Source organism: Hippichthys cyanospilos, chromosome 16 (genome assembly GCF_059441005.1).
Source record: "Hippichthys cyanospilos isolate Australia breed blue-spotted pipefish chromosome 16, RoL_Hcya_1.0, whole genome shotgun sequence".
Classification (NCBI taxonomy): Eukaryota; Metazoa; Chordata; class Actinopteri; order Syngnathiformes; family Syngnathidae; genus Hippichthys; species Hippichthys cyanospilos.
The window spans coordinates 14056008-14079672 of NC_142384.1; the positions used below are offsets into that span (position 1 = coordinate 14056008).

The 23665-nt window shown below is 39.6% G+C and overlaps 2 protein-coding genes across 8 annotated transcripts in view; one reads left to right on the plus strand and one right to left on the minus strand.

Moving 5' to 3' along the window:
- Positions 1-18614, minus strand: part of pvalb6 (parvalbumin 6) — a 32019-nt gene extending 13405 nt beyond the window's left edge. The window contains exon 1 of one of the 2 annotated variants that reach the window (XM_088436333.1): positions 18394-18614. The gene's annotated coding sequence lies outside the window, so the exon portion shown is untranslated. The remainder of the gene's footprint in view (positions 1-18393) is intronic. The other variant, XM_088436331.1, reaches the window with a different exon arrangement.
- The window catches only part of csf2rb (colony stimulating factor 2 receptor subunit beta), a 39572-nt gene continuing 19063 nt past the window's right edge, over positions 3157-23665 (plus strand). For 2 of the 6 annotated variants that reach the window (XR_015868117.1, XM_088436329.1), the window contains exons 1-6: positions 3157-3236; positions 3325-3430; positions 3616-3726; positions 8511-8639; positions 18349-18592; positions 22705-22836. The gene's annotated coding sequence lies outside the window, so the exon portion shown is untranslated. The remainder of the gene's footprint in view (positions 3237-3324; positions 3431-3615; positions 3727-8510; positions 8640-18348; positions 18593-22704; positions 22837-23665) is intronic. The other 4 variants (XR_015868114.1, XR_015868115.1, XR_015868116.1 and 1 more) reach the window with 2 other exon arrangements.

The window sequence follows — 23665 nt, forward strand, 5'->3', positions numbered from 1 at the left end:
TGCTAAACAGATTTTTTTTTAGGTTAGGCTGTAGAGGTTTTCTGCTGAAGTCTGAGGCAAGCTGCATGCTTCCGTATTTTCCGCACTAAAAGGCGCATCGGATTATAAGGCGCACCTTCAATGAATGGCCTATTTTAAAACAGTTTTCATATATAGGGAACACCGCATTATAAGGTGCATAGAATAGAAGCTACAGTAGTGGCTAGGGTGGCCTTATGTGTCCACTAGATGGGGCTGCGCTAAAGACAATGTCAACAAAACAATCAAGTTAGTCAAATTTTCAGTCAGAAATTAGGAAAAAAAATGATATGTGGAAAGTACTATTTGAGGAATGGGGCAAAAAAAAAACTTTTGATTGCATCAAAAGACTGTTTAGATCAATTCCAAGATGAGTCAAGAGTTTAAAAGAGTATAAATATGAGTCAGTTAAATCTTAAACTTATTTTTTAATCAAATTGCAACCAAAAAACAACAATATATTGTATTGTTGATTTAAAAACAGTTTCTGGATTTTTTTATTTTTTTTTTATAAAATCACAATTTTAACTGTAAAAAATACATGTATAACTACAGTAGAGTTAAAATTGAAAGAATTTACATGGTGATTAAGTTTTATTTTTTTCGTTCCCCAAAAAATGAAAACTCACCATATTATAAGGCGCATTGTCCGATACTTATCTGAGATGTGGGCTGTCATATTAAAATCATTTTAATCTTCACATGCAAAATGTCTGTGCTTTTGAAAATTATCCATACATTTGACTCAATCTACTGTAATAAGACTCAATTGTGGCGATGCAGCATAGGACATGGGACTTGATTAGTTTGACTTTTATGGCGATCATCTCAAAGTAATGCAACGTAATTCATGTCCTGCCGAGTGGAGAAATTTACATATGAATGTGACATTGCTTGCAATGCATCAATTGACACTTTCTAATTGTGTATTACATCATGATGGTCGGCGCAAGGTTTGACACAAGGGAGCCTATAATTAAGTCGGCTTAATGCACTGGAATTTGGTGCGCATCGATCCCCTTGCCGCTAATGTCCCACGGCGACATGACTTGTTAGCCTTATTAGGCGCACGCTCGGGACTGCGGCACCTCATTCTGACATTACGGAGGGCTCGGGAACTGCAAGTGCATCCGCGCGCGTTCTCAAGATAAACTCAAGCTAACTTGTTTTCAGTGGGAGTACAAAAGAAAGGCGTTGCCTTGAAATCCTGCTGTTCACTCGCAAGTGGCGGCAGAGCACTTGATGGCGGCGCTACAATAGTGTTCAGACTGAATAAAGCGCGTAACAAGCGCTGAATCATTCATAACCTCGCGCAGAAACACATCTTTGGGAGAACAGCCTTGCGGTTCGCCTGCGTGAATAGAAAATTTGGGAGATTGAGCTGCAGACTCAACAGTTAAAAGTTTTGCATGAAATAGCTTAGTTTTCGGTAGCCAATCGAGTTCAGGAACAGATTGTGACGTCACAAGCTGCATCCCGCACATATCTGTAAAGGATTGATGAAAATAAAATAAAAGTGCGTGCTATGGCGCCGAGTGTTTCAAAGTGTTCAGTGTTTTAATGCCTGTTTAAATAGGGCTCATTTTAAAGTGCGCCATTTTTTTCTGTTGCTGTTATTAAAATATGGACAGTGAATAGCACGTCCGCCTCACAGTTCAAATCCATCTCCCGCCTTCCTGTGTGGGGTTTGCATGTTCTCCCCGAGCCTGCGTGAGTTCACTCCTGGCACTCCAAAAACATGCATGACAGGATGTACCGAACCCTTTAAATTGTCCTTAGGTGTGATTGGGTGCGTGAATGGTTTTTCGTCCTGTTGTGCCACGCAATTGGCAGGCGACCAGTTCAGGGCGTCCCCCGCCTACTGCCCGAAGCCAGCTGGGATAGGCGCAAAACTCCATTAGAAATGATGATAAATTACCAGCAATTAAATTTTGACCATTTACTGTATGTTATGTTTTGTGCTATCCTGAAAATGACACAATTTAAAAATCCCTTTATGGAGTTATTGTGTCTGCAATGCAATGCTAGTTTTCTGTTTTACTGTTATGAAGAAGATGAGAATTCAGTCAGCGCTCCTTTGAGGCAAGCATCTAACCACCGCTGGGTTTTAATTTCACTTCATTGCTTCCTGTTTCTTCCTCACGCTAGCACGCTTGGCTTAGTTTGGATAGAACTGCGCCGTGTAAATGTGGCTCGATCAGCTTCAGGCTGGCGCTTTAGCTCCATCAAGCCTCTGCGCACTTTCACATCGACACTACATGCTACCCACATTCATTCTCTGGTACTGTAAGTGTAACCGGGAAATGAGAACTATTTCTTAAATAGACCTCTGTGAACTTCCCCAGAACAAAAGTAATTATGAGTTGCAATGTCAAGTGGCTTTTGGTAGCGATGTGTTGTGATACTGTTGTAATATCAGTCTCTATGCAAATCACATTGTCAAGTATTTGTCACCTTATTGTCATTTTTTTATGTATTTATCACCTTTGTCAAAGTGTTGTGATTTGTCCCCTGATATATCAGTTGCTATGGTTTTTTAGCTTGCGCACTGGTTAGCGCGTCCGCCTCACAGTTAAGCGAGCCGAGTTCGCATCCGGCTTTCTCCGGCATTCCTGTGTAGGGTTTGCGTGTTCTCCCCGAGCCTGAGTGGGTTCCCTCCTGGCTCTCTGGCTTTCTCTCACATTCCAAAAACATGCATGGCAAGTGTATTGGACATATTAAATTGTCCTTAGAAGTGATTAGGTGTGTGGATGGTTGGTTGTGTCTGTGTGCCCTGCGATTGGCTGGCAACCAGTTCAAGGTGTCCTCCGCCTAGTGCCCGACATCAGCTGGGATAGGCACCAGCAAGCCTGCGACCCTTGTGAGGATAGGCGGCTGTAGATGGATGGATGGATTGGCGTCTGAAAGTATTTAAGATCTAGGTCCTCTGTGGTCAAATTGAGCTCTCATGCTGTCTAGTTTTTTTTTCCTGTTTACGAGTTTCTTTAGAGTACATGCTTTCATGTTAGCATTTGACTCCAGGCTATCCAAGTTTTCCAAGTTTAGCTTCCGAGTCTAATTTCTAGTTGTGTGTTTATTAGAGTTTTTTGGGCTTGCCCGATATGGATTTTTTTGTTTGTTTTTTTGTTTTTTGTTTTAGTTTGGTGTTGAAGGACATGGAATGTCTTCCCAGAGGAGTGGCAACCATAGTAGCCCGGGGAGAACATGCAAACTCCACAGTGAGTCCATATTGTGATCCATATGTGATTTGCATTCCATTCAGGCTCCTGGGCCATTTTTAATCCCAACTCTTGTGTGTCATTTCAGATAGAAGAATTGCCAGATTCCCACAAGTGCAGTATTAATGCTACAGGATAGAAAACATGTTTGTAGCCAACCACAAACTAGGCAGAAGCTGCCTTCCTATGAGCAGGTATTTTCAATTTTCTCTCCTGACAGATGGAACTGTGCTTTAGTGCTAACACGTTTTCCTTTGCCTCATTCATTTTCACAATTTCTCCTCCTTCATTCCTTTCTTCCATATCATCCCATCATGTCTTTTTCCCTTGCATCTCTTCTTCGTCTGTCAAGGTGATAACTGCGTTTCCTCTTTTTTAGCCAAGAGAAAGGCGCATCTTGATTTCTCTTAGCTGGCTGCCGTCCATCGCTTTCATCAAGGTCTTGGTTGTTTTCCTTCTTCATTTTGTCAACTTGCCATTCTCCATTCAGGTGAGATGAGGTAAAATTGAACTCCACATTGTGTGGCCAGTGCGTCTTTGCATCTCAAGTAGCTTCTGCACGGATTTCGCTTGAATAGATGGAACTAAACGAACGCCACATGTGCAGTCAGTACATGACAATCACTTAAATATGGTTTTCACAGGGTTTTTTTTTTTATTCTTTTAGATAGTCACCTGATGAGTCTGATGTGTTGAATGTTATTTACAGCTGCTTATGCAAACGCATTCTTACAAAGAATGCATATCGCTACCTTTTTCAAAGTTGGGACATTTTTAAAATTAAATTTATTATTCATCAGACAGAACACTCTCAAACCTCTTCCATTTTCACGTCTTCTGCTGTTGAACTTCTCTCCCACCGACAACATGAGCCTATTATGCTATGCTAAACACAATGACATCCAATCAGTGTCACTTCAGGGTGTAATTGACAACAACTCAAGTGCAAAAAAGCCTTATTCATAAGAATAAAAAAAAAAAAACAACACTTCAATGATGACTAAAATGATTTAATCACGATTAATGTGTTATTTTGACAACCTTAATAATAATCCAAGTTGCAGTAATAGCTGGTGCCCGGAGGATGTTTAGAATTGTGAGTGTCTTGTTTTTTCCTGTTTTAATTACAGTTAGTCATCATCCTCTGTCCCAGTCTCCATTGTCTATAATTGTTTTTCTTTGTAATTTCTCTTCACCCATTGGGCTGCCGGAGCTCGTCTCCATGCCGTCGACGTTCCCCTTGCAACCCAAATTAACACCCTCATCTATCTGACTGCCTGGGAATCCATCTCCTCCCTGGCTCCAAAACACCCTACTCTTTGTCTTTCCCTCACTCTCTTCTCCAGCTCTCCATCCATTAATTTCGCACGCTCGTTTATTGATAGCAAAACACATTTATGTGATCTCATCATCGCCGTCTCCCTGGCACATTTTGGATCCCCTTTTCCCTCGCCTCTAAATCCTTGATTCAATATTTTTTTTTTATTCTTTCCCTCTGTCTGCCCACTCTTATCTTCCTCTCTCCATTGCGGCTTCCCTCCACCCTCCAATGGGATCATTTGGCTGTAGCAGACAGTCTCTTATAGCCCAGGTGCAGTGCATTGAATGATGACCGCAAGGGAATACACACACAAACACACACACAGACAAACAGTTAATCCTCCTTCCAACCTTATTCCCCCTCCTCTTTCCAGGGAAACAATCTGTCAAATTTTGCCGGCTAAAGTTCATCTGTGGTCACTTTGTCGCACAATAGTGTTATAAATCTGCAACTACGGTAATACATGGTCTCACAAAATAGACGATCCATATAAAGCCTGTTTAGCTTCTGACATGGAAATGTGCATTGGGAACATTACACTATCACATTAATGCACGCGCACGCGTACAAATATTTAAATTCACACCTCAAGCCATCACTTTCTCCGCTGGCTGCACTTCCGCACTCTGCCGCGCTGTCTCCAAATGATTAAATTCACATTAAGCTCTAAACAGACATCAAAATTGTTTTCAAGGTGTTGGGCTGTCGTAATTTTTCTCCAAGACTTTATGAGGCTTACAGTATTTATTATAAAATAATGGGATTCAATTCCCTTATGTCATTCCATGTTTATGTGCAACGTGTTTTGTAAATACAGCATACACAGAATAAGCTATACAAACCCAGTCAGGTGGGTATTAATGGGTTCGGAGCTACAGTTTGCGGCTGCACTGCGCCATCTTGTTCAAAGTTTTTGTTTACTCATTAAACTGCAAGGGAGAGTCAAACTGTAAATGCATTTTCTATGCCAGGTAAAAATCACTCGTCTCAATGTCAGACACCTGATCCAACACATCAGTGGTGACATTCACCACCAAAAACTGGCTGTGTGAATGAATAAGCAAAGGTGGATTTTCAGAAGTCTGCGGAATAGTACACTGTGCATTTCCAAACCCATGCGCTGATTCAGCAAATCATAGGTGTGAAAGCACTGCGTGATTGGTCCAGCGCAACCTTGGGGATGTGGGGAAACTAAATTTGAATGCATTGACTATATAACCAATGACCTTTAGGATGACCTCTGGAGTCACTCTGGGCACAGTATGGAGTGCACACTGTGCAGTCCGGCAAGCAGAATGGACGCTATGTTTAGAATGTGCTGTGTGCGGGGAATGCGCTATCAATGTGTAAGGCTAGCTACCGCCTAGCAACCCTTAGCAAGTACAGTCAAATTTGATCCGAGCAAGCCCAGCAAAGGGTGTCCCCACTCTTCTGCAGTGTTCTTTGCACTTTGCTGCATCAACAGAATCGAGGCAATCTAAATGATGCGCTTGACTTTGACCTCTTCTGTGAGATCTCTGGGCGTGCCGCTTCTCATGTTGGATCTGTTAACTTTGCAAGATAAAGGGAGCCTCAAGGCCAATTTTCTGCCAAAATACTCACAAAAGCTAAGGCTAAAAAGCCGTCCGTGTGCCAATGCATGGATGCACCCTTACAAAATTGTATGATGCAAATGACAATATAAACTCTTGACATGGCATGCAAGGTTGGATGGTTTTGGGTCATTCTAATGTGTACTATTTGTACTTTACTTTATACTTATTCATTTTGAAAAACTGCTTCTGCAATTTTTAAATTAATCTAGTCGGTTGAAATAATGTCTCTTACTGAAAGAAAATAATTATCCAACACAAAAAACTGGGTGGATTAACTCTCAATGTATTTTTAACCTTCGTCTTTCACTGTGCGTTAAGTTTTTACATAAATATTCTAAGAAGTGTCAGATTAACGGTTTTTATTTGAATTGTAATCTGTCACGGTTAAAGCATTTTCTTTCAATTGTGTTAATATAATTTTTAATCTCTAATTTAATGCTTTTTGTATGGTGTTTAAATCTTTTTTTTTTTGCATCAGGAATCTTGTGCTTGAGTTGTTTGGGGCTGCAAAAAGATGGTCAACATCATCCTGAAGTGGATACTGACTGGCTGTCATTGTCTTTGGCATAATCTGATAGGCTCCTGTTTTGGCTACGAGGGCAAATTCAGGAGTTCAGAAGGAACTTGCTTACCACAGATGCAGCTCAAGTTTAGCTTACCACATAAATGCAAAGCACCCAGCTGTCATTGCAGCTACAGCTATAGATAGCTACAAAGACCTGACTGAATCAAATTAGGAAAGCGCTTTGCCAAACTCAACTCAAGAACACTCTGCGTTTGAGTATGTTTACGATGGACAGGATGGATTATGTTTTAGTTTTATGTCCTAATGCATCTCATGAATCTAAATCAAAGTTCCTTCTGATGATTGAAACTAAACCTTGCAGCCAGCACGTGGGACTAGTCTCAAATACAATAGAAGGTAAATGGTTAAAACTAGATCTGTTAAAGAAGATGAATGACTGTAGCCGATCTATTGCTGTTATTTATCAATCTTTTGATTTCCCCCAACTACACAATACATCTTAATGTAAAAATAAACTCATATTGAGGGTATTTCTGAGAAATGTTCAGGTGCGACTAAAATGAGATTAATTAAATCAATTAATTACAGCTCTTAATTAATCTTTTATATTTATCTCTTGACAGCACTAAATAGTTCATAATGTCATTATTGCCTAAGCTGCAGTGCAGCGTGTGTGGTTAAGTGTGTGCGTCTGCCTCGTATAAAAATGCTGCAGTCTTCGTCATGCTTCTCTGCCTCACAGTGTGATGCAAGGGCCTTGGTTTTTTTTTTTCTTTCTTTAGTGAAAGAGTTCATTTAGGCTTGCGGAATAGTATATTTTCTGATGGGGAAAAAGAAAAAAAGGATAAACCCAAGAAGTCCTCAGTCGATTTAAAAGGAGTCATACATGAGAAGTCTACATTCGGATGGACTCATTATTTAGCATAATAAATGTCTCTCCGAGTTTAACAGATCTTGTTGAGGCCAATGTAGACAGTAAGAATATGAAAAGTTGCGAATGCATGCGAATACAAATACAAATCTGATTCTTTTTAATGTTTTTTTTTTCTTGTAATCAGCGACTTTCCACCTCTGCTGTTTGTAACAAAAACGGTGGCACATTTTCAAATAAATCCCTGGTGAGCCATTTCAAAAGAACATGACTCTAAATGACATTATTTTGTTATTTCTGGTCCTTTTTATTCATTTGTCCTTTCCTCTTCACATTTGTCCCATTTATCATCCGATGCACTCTCCATTTCACGACATATTTCAATTTCAGCCTCTTTGTCCTCTCCCCTTTTTTTGTGAATGGAGCAGCTTCATCACCTTATTACAGCCTCCTCGGACAACATTCGCCCATCAGGCCTTCTGCGTTACCGCCTACACAAATAAAGAAAGCAAAACACAATTTGTATTCTGGACCACATCTGGGACGAGAGGGCGAGGTATTGAATAGAGGAAAAAGGGAGGGGTTGTTAAAGTCACAGTTTAGAAAGAGATTTTTGGACTTGTGCCATAAAGATGGACCTGGGAGGCTTTTGGAAATTTGGAATCAATGCAGATTGTAAGGGACAAAAATAGCAAAATGGAAATTATACTCATTCCATTGAATATACACTGTACATGTCTTCAATAGGCAACAACAAGAAGTCAAACTACAAATAATTCCTAAACACAATTCAGGATTACGAGACATTTCATTTCGCAACGTAATCTTCAATATAATATTCAATATTCCTTATGGGTTTTTTTAAACATCAAAAATGTCATTTGATCTTACTTGACTTAGTGGGGGTGAATGTGTTTGCCAGATAACAATTTGTTTTGAATTTGTTTTCAATCATTTACAGTATGTGTCTTCCCACCAAAAAGGACTGTTACCATTTTTGGAGGAAGAAATCAAACGCCGCTGATCTGAAGTCGCACTTAAACGAACAAGGCCATCCTGATCTGGTGCATACGGAATGACCCTGGCCGGGGTAAGTCTTAATTCATTCCCTAGGAGTTTTTTTTTTTTTTTTAACAATTAAAGCCATAATTAATTCAGAGCCCAATGTACATAGTCTACTCACAGATGGATAGCGCAGCATGCATTAAATAAGACACAGTGGGGATACTGTGTAAATATTGTCATGTTCAGTCATTTGAAATATTAAGTGTCTTCGAGTAGCAGTCTTCCATATGTTATGGAGGTGTATAACATGCATTTTAATGTATTTATCATGTGTGTATAAGGTCACGTATTTACTGTAGTGAACTGGTTTCTTTCTTGATGTATGATTTGCCATGCAGTTACCATGGTCCTTTATTTTGCTAAATTATGTCATATAGGAGGTAATATCTGAAATCATTTAAGCTCTAGGACAGGGGATTCCAAACTCAGTCCTCGAGGAATGGCTACCTGCATGTTTTGCAGGTTTTTTCTGGGACACGCCAAGCTTTCAAGCTGTCATATCAAATGTACGCAATGTATGCAAATTACATTCTCACTACAAAATGTAATATCAAAAGCGCCCAGAGAGGGCGCCAAAAAACAAAGATCAAAACAAACAAAGCACAAATTAATCAACTGTTAGACCCAATCTGTTCCAAAACATTATTTCGGGTGCGGCCCGGTACCAGTTGATCCGCGGACCGGTACCGGGCCGCAAACCGGTAGCTGGGGATCACTGCGCTATACGCTACGTCACATTGCCTTTCACAACTTAGTCGGCACTTTACTTTGTGCCATTCAAGTTCTGACAATTTCATGCATCACTGCACAAGTAGAGCATGTATTGATAAATGATTGTTTAGCGCTGTCTGTACATAGTCGTGGAGTACTTATAGGACAGCAAGTGTCTTCTTACCGTGACTCCAATGTACACTTCGCTCCATTAACATTTATAGTGGTATGCTGTTTGCTCATGTGCATCTGTATCCACATGACTGAACAGAGCCGACTCTCATATCAGGGCAAGCGGATGTACGCGCGTGTATTGCCTTGTATCGCTAACCCCACCAGCGATGCCTGGTCAGCAGCAGCAGATGACACCCTCTCTGCACCCATCTCCTGCAGCTCTGCCAGCGTGTGTGAATGTGTGTGTGCGCTCATGGTGTACGGGCGCTGACCTTGCAGCAGAAAGCAGTTCGAGTCGTGGCAGCGCGTTCTCCAGTGCTCATACACAAAGACATGCACTCCGACATCACGCTCCCGTGTTCAATCTGAGCCTCGGTCCACACTTGCACTCGAGATTGGCCTCGGGCCCAATGGCGGCCGGCAGCATTCTTACAAAGCCAGGGAAAGAGGATGGAAAGCGGGCAACGGCGAGGGGGTCAGGAACGCCATAGTCTCATTTACTTAGATGTGCGGCCATTCAGAACGCTATAAAAGATGCAGACACTGGAAGTGAGTTGTTGCTCTGGGGTAAACAGAGAACTGAGGCATGCTTAAACAGCACATACACACAAACTCAATTCTAAGTAGCTGATAACCTTTTCAATGTGGGTGTGTCTTAAGTGGGCCTTACCCAACTTCATCTATTTCTTTACCATTCATAATTAGAAAAACTATCAATGGCGGCTTGCTTACCCCCATAACAATTTTAAAATCGAATTGGTTAAAAAAACAATTTCAATGTTAGTAGTTGAAATGACTCAAATTATTTTACACTGAATACTGATGATGCTTTATCTACTGTTTATGTAAAATCAGGAGAAAGTGAGCATCTTGCTCACCATACATTAGTACCATAGTTTTCTGTCTATAAACCGCAACTTTTTTCTCATGATTTGAGCCCTGCGGCTTATGGTGCGGCATATCTTCTTCAAACTTGCAACAACAAAAGCACGAAAAAAAGTACCAAAACGGATCGTGTTTGACATCAGAAATTCTACTGTTTTTCAAACGGCTACCAAAGAAAAGTGAAGGTAAAAGGGTGCAAATGCATATTAGACTAATCGACATCTGAAAGTTCTGCTTTCTTTGATCCAATTTGCTTTGATCACTGATCAGAATTCTGCATGATCAAAGTATACCTTTTCATCTCAACTGTTTGAACACTTCATACAACATTTTTTTTTCTTTTGCATATCATCACAGTTTATGTTTAGTCATGACCAGAATTCCTGCAGAGATGATGAACCCTGTAAAGAGTAACTACACTTACAACTTGAAGTTTGAATGCCCAAAAGCTTATCCAACATGGAGTGTGGCCGGACATCATCATCATCATCATCATCTTTATTACACATAAATTCATATCATAATCTATCCTTAAATAAATACAGTTCCATGAAATTTATCTACGAGGTCATTCTGTGGACGTGCCACTCAAAACAAAGCAAATGTTTTTAAAAATACAGTAATACCTCGTTTTTCATGGTTAATGGGGAATGGATCCCCCCCTGTGTCTTGTAGGACACTCACAGAAGGGAGATGGGCACTCCTACAAGACACGTGATTATCTCCCGGCGCAACCATCAACCAACGTGTGTCGGTCTCAGTCATAAAACACACACGCTCTTAAATAGACGCGAGGGAGAGGAGGAAAGAGGCTTCACCGGAGTGTGAAGCCTTGTAAATCTCTTACCTAGAAACATTACATTGGAACGGGTACAAATATGAACTTAATAAAACATCGTCGTTCCAATTATCAACAAAACATACATGAAATGAAATACTGTATGTATTAAAAACACAGCTTTTGCCTCTTCGGAGGGAATTGCTTGTAAACATGCGCAAAGTCAAAAACTCCGTCCCAAATCCGTAATCAAGCTACCTTTTGTCTATATTACAACACCGGAAGTGCGGAGACAAAATAAAAGCTTGTAACACAAAAACGGAAGATAAAGGCAGATTTCAGGCAACAAATATCAAAATAAAGTGTGACCGTTACTTTTGAACATATGGTTATTGCCAATAAGAATAACAGTACAGTTACTGTATAAGGTTTAATAATTGTATAAATTTTGACATTTAAATGTGATTGGGTTTCGTTATCATTAAGCGAATTCATAGCACTCCTCCTCCGACTGCCATGGCTGTTATTGCTACAGACAATGGTAACTGCAGCACCTCCTGCTGTCTGTAATGAAAAATGGTCTAAATCTACACATTGTCCCTTTAACAGAGTAGGATTCCAAAGCAGTGATGCGAAACTTCAACTTTTAACTTTTTCAAACAGCTCCGATCAGCAGCAGCATCGAGTCGATGAGCTGGCAATTCTGAGAGGTAGCGCTTGATTTGATATGGATTATGGATTAAATGAAATCAAGTGTTAAGGAATGAAGGTCAGATGAAAGCAGAGAAAGGACGACGCCGTGCCGGCACGAGGAGCGGGATGTGGTTGAGGTTGTGAAGCCGGAAGGAGGAAATTGTTCACGCCAAATTCTTGTTTTGCTTCTTTACGTTTAGCCTAATCTTAGCTATTTGGATTAGTTGTCATTCACACTGTTGGTTGATTATGTAATTCCATTTGACGGGTGACAGTTGGTTTCTTTACGCTGGTTAAGTCTTTTCAGATAAGCGTGCATTTCATTGCAAGGGCACAAGCTTTCCTTTTTCCTAATTCACATGACTTTAACTTTTATTTCTAATTGTAAATGGAAGGCTGTGCCGCAGAATCATCAATTCCATTTGCATATATTGAAGTACCAAAGTGCCCGTTTATTTTTAAGACACCTTTAAGGATTTTAACTTTTTTTTATAGAAAGCAAGAAAGTGTTATGTCATTTCCATGGAAAGAATATGCAATCAGCCCCACAAATGCGTATTTACATTTGATGGCCAACTAACCGCATAACTGATAATTTGATGCCTTCTAGTACTAAAAAACTAGTCTAACTCTATTAATAAAACGCCTGTGTTCCCGAGTGATAAAGGCTTTTGGTGGTCTTAACTAAATGGGTCACTTCCTCATCTTTAATTTGTCTTTCCTTTAAAAAAAAGAGCAGGCACTAAATTAAGAAAAGTCTCAATCCATTTTCACTTGCACTCTGTTCCCATCTGACCATGGCTTTGCTAATGATCTCATTTAAAAGGTCGTGGCTTTTCTAATTAGAAATGAGTTGAGTCTCTTTGTGCTGGGCTAACCTTGGTGTCACTCTAAAGTTAGCATTAACTTCTGGACCTCTTGTCACTCTTGTTTTTTTTTTGTTTTTTTTTGAAACACCTACCTGAATAAACTAAACGAAGGTCCCGCCTCAAGGACAGATTGTGATTTGGTTGGATAAGTCTGGAAGTTTCTTTATGTTTGTGTTTACATGTGACCTTGCAAAGAGGAAGTCACCGGAAAACAAGCTATATAATCTTACGAATCCATCTGAGCAAGCAGAAAACTGATTATATCTGCTTTTTTTGAGCAGAAGTGGAAAAGTCAGCTAGACTTTTGCGAGATCCCTTAGTCCGTATTTCTGTCTCACCAGCTATCCAGATTACTTCGGTTTACAATTTTATACATTTCCATGTTGTTATTTTGTCCCGCTTGTAGAGGCATCGAGCTCTAGGATCTCCTAGTGTGATTTAATATGTAAATAAAATGGTGATACACCATTCGCTTATGGCTGCGAACTATGTTTGTTTTATTATGTAATTTTATAGAGGACCACACAAAAATGAGCAAAGTTGTCCCCTGTTTTATTATCTCATTCAGTGTCACCCCTTAACAGTCACACAAAAAAAAGCTATTTACCTGGGATTAAATGTCTGGATTCCTAGAAGACACCAAAATACGTACTTGGCATTGAATGAGTTAATTGGCATGCTAACTAAGGGCAACGCTCCCATAGAGTATCAAATACAAATTTAAAATGAAAAACAGCGTCATCTGGTGGATATTTTGAGTAACTATGACATGAAGCAGTGACAGGCAGTGCGATTTGGTAATCCAGTTGAGACCTCACATTCCAATTCATGTGACGTGATAAATCTAGCTAAAAATGTTCTGCAACCTCATTCACAGATTTTTTTTTTTGGGTGGGGGGGGGGGGGTGTCACCATTCCATCCCCCTAATAATTTTAATGGGTGCCATTCTCTCACACAGTTTGGCCGACTGACTTTTTCAACAAGCATTAGCAGAGAATATACAATTATAAGGCGCAAAGTGGTCATGGTGCATTTTTTACTGATTAAGCTGCATATCACGAGCCTGTTAAAGTTCATCCACATGCCATCTGCCTCAGACAATATTCGTCTTTGACCTTGGCAAGGACCACACAGAGCAAAATATCAATATTTGAAGTAGAAGTATAAAATCATCCAATGCAATGCCAGTTATATTATAGTTAGGGATCAGCAGTTTATTTTGACTGTCCATTTATAGTTGACCAGCTGTTCACCCCAAAAATGAGAGCAAAGCATTCAAATGCAATTATAAGACAGCGCCATGTGCCAAATTCATTTTCTGTCACCTCAGCAAAAAAAAAGAGAGAAATACATCATCTTCCACTTTATTCTCTTATCTCGTTTTAATTAGCGTCCTTTAACAAGTGGCCTCAACGCGAGGTTAATTGTGCTTTTCATGACAAAATCAGCGAAAATGCAAATTCTCTCAGGGCGACCTCTGTTCCGTGGTTGGGAACGTTGTTTTAATTATTCAGGAAAAATGGCAGAGGAAGCGTAGCGATGAGGTGGCCTTCTGCTCGTAAGTCAATGAGTACGGCGCAATTTGCGCACGTCCTCACTTGCCGGAGGAAGATGACAATTTAACAATAGTTAAATGCAATAAGGAAAAATCAACCACTTCCCCCTAACTAGTGCATAGTGAATGAAAATAAAAACACTTCAAATGTGAGTGCTGTTCCATTCTGTCTGATTTAACTTCAGACCTAAATCTGTTTCGGTATCTCTAGCTATCGTCAGCAACTTCAGAATGTAGATTGTGTTGAATCGTCTGATTTGTTCCTAGCTCATCTGCTGGAAAATTGTGTCACTAATGACCAAAGTTTTACAAAGGAGTCACTACAGTATAAGAAAATGTTGCGATAAATTGATGCATGTTCCAATTAATGTGCTTTTCATTTGAAAAGAAGAATGTCCTGTTCCTGCCATGGGATTAAAAATCCTTACATTAGATTCACTGATACCTGCAGAAATCCTTGTAAAATCTCACATACCCCTTAAGGTGCCTTCATGTACCCCATTTTGAAAATCACTGAAAGATGTCTCATATATAGCATGTTCTTTTTTGATAGATGGTGTGAAAGATGACTGAATGAAGCAAGGTTAATTACTCGGGTTGTTGCAGTAGTGTACAGCTGCATGGAATCATACTGAGAGAAGTTACTAATGTTTTGAATTGCTCATTGATGGACTAGTCGTAAGCACTTTGGACTCCCATGAGGACAGGCGCAGTAGAAAATGAATTGATGAATCTGTCATGTTGCATAATGAGGTGTGAGTATGTTATGACCAGACACAAATTTTGGAGCCACTAAGTTGGAAATGATGAAGTGATTTGATTGCAGGCCACATTATAATTATGGTTGCCCTCAGCGGGCAATTAAGTAGCTCGAACCGGCAAAATGATTGCAGGAAATGTAACGTGACACCAAAAATCACTAATCGGAGCCCTCCTTTGTCTTATTGTCATGGTGTCGCGGAATCTGTTTATTTTTTTTTAGAAATGCTACTAGACAAATGGACAATGTGCTGCTGGTCGAGCCCATATCGTAGTCAAACGTTCGGAGGAAGTCAGCTCATTCTTCAAAATATACTGTATTGATGGTGCAAGGGATATTTGACGCCAATTGATTTTATTTTGAAGTTCTTCCCGGAAGTAAAGTCATGAGTTTTGGTTGCTAGAATATAAAAAAGAAACATAAAATCTATATTTTTGTTGTCTGGTTGAACTCAGAAGGAGGAAAAATATCACCAAAAATAGTTTGGTAAATCTAGAATATATATGGTCCTAAATGAAAATCAGTGTAGTAGAAATTGATTTTTATTTAATTTAATAAAATTGCTACTTTTGAGCGGTCTTATTCAAAAGTAAAAAAAAAAAAAAAAATGCACAAAAATAGTAACACAAATCCACAATAGAAACAGTTGTGGCCATGACTGACAATCCAAGATAGTGAAGCTGCAATGATCGAACCGCAATGTAGTTGTATAACTGTATACTTAAATGTAAAATATTCAGTAATTTTATCCAATCAAATGTCGATTAATCAGTAGAACAATAAAATATTCAATTGTGACAACCCTAGTCTTTATGCACGAGGTGATATGATTCAAGTTAGTTCGTTAGTTAGTTAAAAAATTCGAGTTTTATTCTCATATGCATAGTAATACCACACAATGAAATTCTTATTCTGTTCACTCCCCCGAGTAGACTACATTCCATAATCGAGCAAATAATAAGGTAGGCAATAAAACAAAACAAAAACACCAACAACAAAAAGAGTTATAGAGCAATAATGCTCGTAATAATGAAACACTAATAAATGAATAGACTTACATTTTGAGCATATTACGTAGATTGAGTGGAAGAAACTGTGTGCATATGATGAAGATACTGCAAAATAGTATGTACTGTATTTAGCAGCTATCCTGCACCGTGCAGGTTTGCAAGGTGCATGTGTGCATGTGGCAAAGTGACTGGTGATGAGGCTGATTAGTGCATGAGGGATTTGTTCAGAATCCGTTAGTTGGTTAGTTAGTGCGATGATATGAACATATATGTACCAACATGTAGCTAACATGTCGCGCATCGTTGGAGCTAAATGAATTTGCACAAGACGATCGCCGGTGTCAAGGTGAAGTCCTCATCTCCATTGTTTGCCCTCGGCTCCGAATCCATTCACCAAATTTTATTCCGATGTTACAATTCATGAAACGCTAAAATGATGTCAGGGGCAAAACATGTGACAGGTCCCATATCAAATCACAATCCGGCGGCACTCCCGTCGGCTCTCTGCTGTCAATCAGAGCCTCTAATTGGATCAGGCGGGGCACATACAGTATAGTCAAAATAACTTTGGTGAAAACATAAACACCTGGACCACTGACACGGGTCAATTTCGAGTCGACTCGCATCCCCGCACCTCGGGGACAAGGAGAAGAGCGGCAGTCACACCTGCGTGCCACCATTCCACACCTGTTGTCAACTCTCTCCACTTCTCTTCTCCCCTTCATGTCGCCCCGCGACAAAGTGATCCCTCCTCCCCACGAGTCTTACATCACACGTGGCATTTCACACTCCACGGAGCTTGTTAAATTACAGAATTCCCCAGGAAATCAAGTGTGGACATGTTAACATCTATTCCACCTGACTGCTAGCTAATGGGGAAACGGTGATAAGCTTCAGGCTGTGTGAGTTTAAAAGACAATGAACAGGGAAGGAAGGATGAGAGCGCGCAACGATAACGTGCGGATGCTCATAGGCGAGACTGTTCTGTCTTGGGATCTCATCTAACATGATTTGATTACAACAGCTGGTGGTGTGGGTTTTAATGGCCGCCAGTATTCAGAAATATCCCAGAATGAGATCGAACTTAATCATTCTAAAGTATTTGTAGTTTTATGTACTGTATATAGTTATATATAAATAGATATAGTATATATGTGCATATATAGATATATGGACATTCATGTGTGTGTGTGTGTGTGTGTGTGTGTATAGATGTACATATATACATATTGTAGCAAGATACGTATAGATGGATGGATATGGTATGCTAGCTATCGATTAAGTTCGATATCCAGATGTCCTACAGAAAATTAGAAGCAAATCGAATTTTATTTTTTTTAAAAATAACCATTTTGAAGTGTCATATATGGTTAATCAAAAATTGAAGTGAGCACCAGGGGTGTTTTTTTTTTTTGATAGAAGCAATGGAAATAAATATCTGCTTTTGTTGGGTTTTTTTTTCTATCCCTAAATGAGACTTTTAATAAAAGCCAATTCATCACTCTCATCCTTTGGCTCGTCATTATAATCCACCTGAGAACATATCTAAAGTCTCTCTGCCCTTCAGGACACAGCTGTTGTGCCTGAAGGACAGATTTGGTCTGGTGAATAGCACATTGTCGCGCGGCGTCGACGGATGCAACTATTGAGAAAGGTTTAAGGGGACAAAAAGAGCTTATTTGTGGTGCAAAACCAGTCAAGTCACTCATTGTTATAGTGAGATGCATCAATGATACCGAAATGTATTTTAATGTGCCACCCGCTCATTTGCACTGCTGCACCGCTGGTGATGTAATGCATGTGTAGCGGACAAGAAAAAAAAAAAAAATTCATTCAAGTATCCACTCTGAAGACTCACCAGCACTTGTAAAGGAATGTAATGGATTTCCCCCTTTACACACACATGCACACACGCTCACAACCACACACAGTGACTCACGGCTTTCAGAGAACCAATCACCATCTCTAGTGTTCAGCTCCTGTTTGTGAATGGGATTAGCCCTGTTAGGTGCATGCAGTTATTTCAAAATGAAGGGAAACATGCTGCAATTCTCATATTTGTTGTGTGCTGTGAGCCATATTTTTTTATTCTGATGTTGTAACAATTTTGTCACAGTGCGATTATCTCACTTCTGTAACTGTTCTGGACTCCCCTTAGTGGTGATTTACATTTATTTTGACTTTGAATTGATTCTTCATCATCATCCAGTCACCAGCGGTCCTTTTGCTTCTTAAGTCTTTTGTATGTCATTTGATCCTGCGCCTTAACTTTCTCCCTTTTTTCACTCTTTTATTCAGCCCACCCAGCCCAAAAAGCACCAAATGATCAACAGTCACACTTACCTGCAATGACTTAGTCCTGAGTGCCTCTGAGTCCTCAGCGGTTGGAAGGAGAGCAGCGAGTCTGCAAAGCTGCTGTGGGGCGAGCCAAGTGGAAACAGAGAGAAGGAGAAAGAGACTGCAAGACAAGTGAAGAGAGGTATAAAGTGGATGCCGTGCGATCTAGGAGGAGGAAGAGGAGGAGGAGGCTGGCTGGCTGGAGGTGAGATGAAGGGGAGAAAGGGAGAGGGAGGGAGAGATAAAAGGGGGGATGGAGAAATAGAGGGAGGGAGGCTGGATCGGGATAGAAAGGGAGTGTGTGATGTTGGGCAGGAGGAGGAGGAGAGGAGAAGAAACGGTGAAAGGTAGGAAGAAAGGGATGAGTGCTAAATAAGCTCCATGAGTAAAAAGGCATAAAAGGCTGTGTTCAAAATGGTTAATAAGTGAAACCATCTGCCAGAAATAGAAATTAAACTCATCGGATGCATCCCATCTCTGGAGACAAAGCTGTCCATTCAATCACCCTGTAATCCAATAATGTGGTTCACTGTCACTATAACTCACCGCACCTTGGGAATAATGGGGGGGCAGGAAGAGGAAAGGAAAACTAAAAATAGTTTGGATCCAAAAATGAAATTCATGGATTATTGTGGTAGAAAAAGATTGAAAAGGAGGAGCGATGGGTCCGAAGGAGAGCAAAGAAAGAGAAGATGCCTACTTGAGAATGAAAGGGTGTTGAACTGAAAAGTAAAGAAAGGGTGAAGGGATTAATGAATTATGACGTTATAAAAATCCACTCATGCATCTTTTCCCTTTCAAACTTCGCTTGATGTGCATGTGACCCGAAAGAGTTTTTTTTTTTTTTTTTTTTCCCCCCCCTTGCTTCAATCTCCTGGGCCATGTTTGACATTTACAATGGACCTCAAAGGCCCAATGCACAGAAAATGTGCAGTCATGAAAAACGGCTCCAGGTTACAAATCTGAATGATCTCAAATTACGGGTCAGGTCTCCTTCACGCTAAAATACCAGGGGAGGGGTCTTATCTTTCGCATGTGGTGCATTTGCACATTTTAAAGCTTTCAAAAATTTGAGATGGCTCCAAAACTGCTGGCGTAGATTTATTCACCCGATGGTGTATCTTTAAATCCTGTAGGCTTAATTCATTTTTTTTTTCCACAAGGTCACATTGGTTGAGTGAAAACAAACAAACAAAGTACTAAAAGAGTGAAGTTTGGAGACTTTAGCTGACACAATATTTTTTTTTATCATTGCTTCTATGTTTCATTTGTAGTTGTTAAAAATATACTTTTTCCAGATGCATTTTTATGTGTACTTAAATAGCTTATTCTTCAATGGCATTTTTTCTTTGTTTGTTTTTTAGGTGCCCTGAAAATGACTGACGACCAATCCAGTCTGTATTTTGCCTCCTGTCTTAAGTTAGCTGGGATGGGCTCCAGCACACCTATGACCTCATTAATGGATACAGAAAGTGGTATTTACAAAAAATGGTTGGGTCAATGGACATTTTATGATGTATGATATAACCGGTATGTCTTTAACGATAATGGTACCCTAACAGATATTCATCCATCCATTTTCTCATACTGCTTGTCCTATTTAGTTTCATGGGCAAGCATAAAAGACATACTTAAAAAAAAAAGTAATTTCTATAAGCGTGCCATAATCTGTCTGTCAAATTGATTGTGTATTGAGTAGTAGTTTGAATTCAAAATGGATGACGATTGCATGGTGCTTTCTCTACATCTCTGAAGCCTGCATTTTTTTATTGATTTATTTTGCACATAATTATGGCTTTATTTTCAGTAACTACAAATGTTAGGATGTCTTCTACTGAGCACATTAGGACTCAGTAGGGTAGCTTGAATGAGTCAAAAGATATCATTCAAACAAAGAAAACTTCCACTAACGTGGACACAAAAGAGTTGGCTTCCTCTCACATAAATATAACTATGGGGTACGTTCAAATGCGGTCTGACTTTTCAAACTCGCACAGAAAAATACAAATCCATCCGTTAATAACTGTAAATATCTACAGTAGAAAATGCAGGCTTTTTAACCATCTGTAAAAGTTGACGTATGTCAAGAAGAATGAAAGGAGTGGAATGACTTTGATATTTTATTCAATTACAATAAATGTTCCAGCTAATATTTATAGACTCACAGAAACCAAATCAAAATTGAACCGAATCGTAAGCCAGTCAAGGATTCCCACCCCTAATATGTGATGTGCTTTTATGTGATGTTTTGTCTTTTTGATGCCTTATTGTGAAGCCTAAAGTACGTGTGTACTCCGATGACTAATTTAACTCAATGCAGCGCAAGCTCCATAACAGTAGATGGGCAATGAGAAATATGGGCACGGCCCCGACCTTGCAGGTGACGTTTGTGTCAGCTTTAAAACCTCCCAGAGCAACGTGTGCATGTCCAAGAATCTCCATCTATAAAACTCTGATTGTGCTCTCTCAAGCAAAACCATTGAATTTATTTGAAATCGGTCTGGAGGCATCTCGGCTTGTCTTAATGCTTTACAAGGGAGCTCTAGAGACTATCATCTGTACTGGCTGTCCTATTGGAATGTGCGTGTCATTTAAATGGCTGCCTGCTCCACAGCTGACACCACGCTATTTCCATTCCATGTATTCTTCTCAAGTGAAATTGGGCTGTAATAGAACGCAATTGTGCTGTGACGGCAATATTTTCGTGTGTGTGCGAATGAGTAGTTTGCTTGTGTGTTCGGTGATGGAAAGAAACTCTGAATGAATGAGACGGGATAAAGCGAGTTAGATGTGTCTCCTCCAGCTGTTTATCAGCTTGCAGCACTCTCCGCACATACTTTATCTCCGCCATAATAAGTATGCCTTCCTTAATAACGTGTCCGATAATTGACTCTCTTCCTGCACAAACCCCCAGGCTCTCTCTCTCTCTCTCTCTCTCTCTCTCTCTCTCTCTCTCTCTCTCTCTCTCTCTCTCTCTCTCTCCCCCCTCTGTCTCTCAGAATTGATTGCATTCATTTAGATTATACTCATCAGCGTTAAAGAATTTTGCCATGCATCACAAAAGCAACGCTATCAGTCTACAAAAGCAGATTGGAGCAGTCATTGACTGCTGACTTTATTAACAGCTCAGTGACGTTTGATATATATATATATATATATATATATATATATATATATATATATATATATATATATATATATATATATATATATATATATATATATATATATCGCTGATGCTTGGGTTCGTATTCCGCATTCCCATCTCTTGTTTGTAGAAATTACACAAGCGGCACAAATACAAATCTATTCCAAAGTTGGAAACACATTAGACTGATGTTTGCAGTGTGTCAAAACAAAACAATGCCTATTTCAGATTCTGCCATGCAAAAATACAAACATTTCAAAATATGTCTGTAGTAATAATGAAAGCTGTTTCTTCTCTTGATTTGTTGTCAAGCCTAAAGTTCTGTGCCATCAACTTAACTGCTATCTTAAGTCAGTTATATTTGGGAATTCTATTTACTGAATGGGTTGTTGAGAATAATACAAGAAAGTGGCCATTTCATTTGCAATAAATTCAAGACGGCAGTATCCTTTGAAAAAAAAAAAAAAAAACGATCATATATAAATACATATGAAGACAAAACGTTTAAGATAAGGTCATAGATGCAGATGTACATGCAATAGCAACAGAAACGCGTCTGAACAACCCAAAACCCACAAAGCAGCCTCTCGTGGTTTTCGTTATTATTTTCTACTTTGAGTTCCTCAGTGTTTCAAAGAACCATTCTGAGGAAGGAACTTTTTTTATTCTCAAGAGAAACACGCTCTGCTAGTTTTCCCAGCCTGCCCGGCCCAATGCCAAACCGACCGTAGCACACTTGTTGCGATAGAATGCTACCAATAGTTGTTCCTACGCTATGGATTGCGGGAAACACACACTTGAGTTAAAAACGATTATGTCACTGTGCAGGAGTGGACAATGTACAGATGTATGACAACGTCAAATGAGGAAGTGGTGAAATGACTCCAAATTAATGCTAAAGGTTCGCCGGAGTTGGGGAGAAAGAAGAGGAAAGAAAATGTGAAAAGTTCAACTGTGTGCTGTTGTCATTTCTCAACTTTTTGTTTTTGACTCCTGGATTGGATCACTCAAATCTACCACGAAATATCTGGTGATTGTTAGTCAGTCAAGCGATTTAATAGACGATCCCAAAGCACACATTGTGGCTTGAGCTGTTTGAAGGAAATATGTCTCATAACTTAGTGAGAAACATGAACTAAAACGCAATCGTTGCATCCCTTGTGAAATAGCTGATTAAGCATTGAATAAAAGTCGACACCAAGGAAGAAAAGAGGAACTTGTCAACAAGAGGAAACTCCCTCAAGCTCTCGACGAAAAAGAAGAAAGCAAACCGATGAGAATCAAGATGCCTTCGTCGTGAGGTAAGTTTTTCTCATAATGCTGTCGTATTTGTCATTCCAAAACTAGTTTTTACTTAGAAAATAAAGTAAATTAGCTTGTCCCGTATAGTGGACTTCCAAGTTTGCCACTTAAGAGGAAACAGCCACGACCTCATCAAAACTTTTTGATTACGTTTCGGGGAAGGAAAAAAAATGTATAAAAGAGAGGAAACTGTTCAAAGTAAGGCTTACCTGCGGCCACCCCAATCACTGTGGCCAGATCACACAAATACACTGGCACTGCGAATTGAGCAACTTCAAGGACCACTGGGGAAAAACAGAAATCAGGGCGCTGGAGTCACCCACCGCCTTCAGCACTCAACAGCAAGGGGGACAAGAGTGCAATGAAAATAAACAAAACAATGTGGCAAATCCATTGTATCAATATGTATATTATTACACAGAGTTGGAACTGGAAACAAAAGCAATCGAACATGGTAAGAACATTATTAGATTCTCCTCTTGCGGAATTTACAACATTGATACTAGTCAACAGCACTAAATAAATCAGCCAGTGAGTAAATTTAAGAAACGGATGCAAAAAAAGTAATAATATTTAAACGTGTCAGATGAAGAGATTACGGTAGTTATGATTAATTCATTGCAGTCATAGTCAAAGCATTTTTGTTCAAATCACATGACTGACTGGATCTGTTTTTAGGCATTGGGATTCTTGTGCATAAATTGTTGGAGATTGGGAAACAAAGGCCACCTGATTGGCCGTTGTGTTAGAGAGCAAGTTCAACACCCGGTGAAAGTAAATTTAACTTTAAAACAAACAAACAAAGAAAGATGGTAGATGATAGAAAGA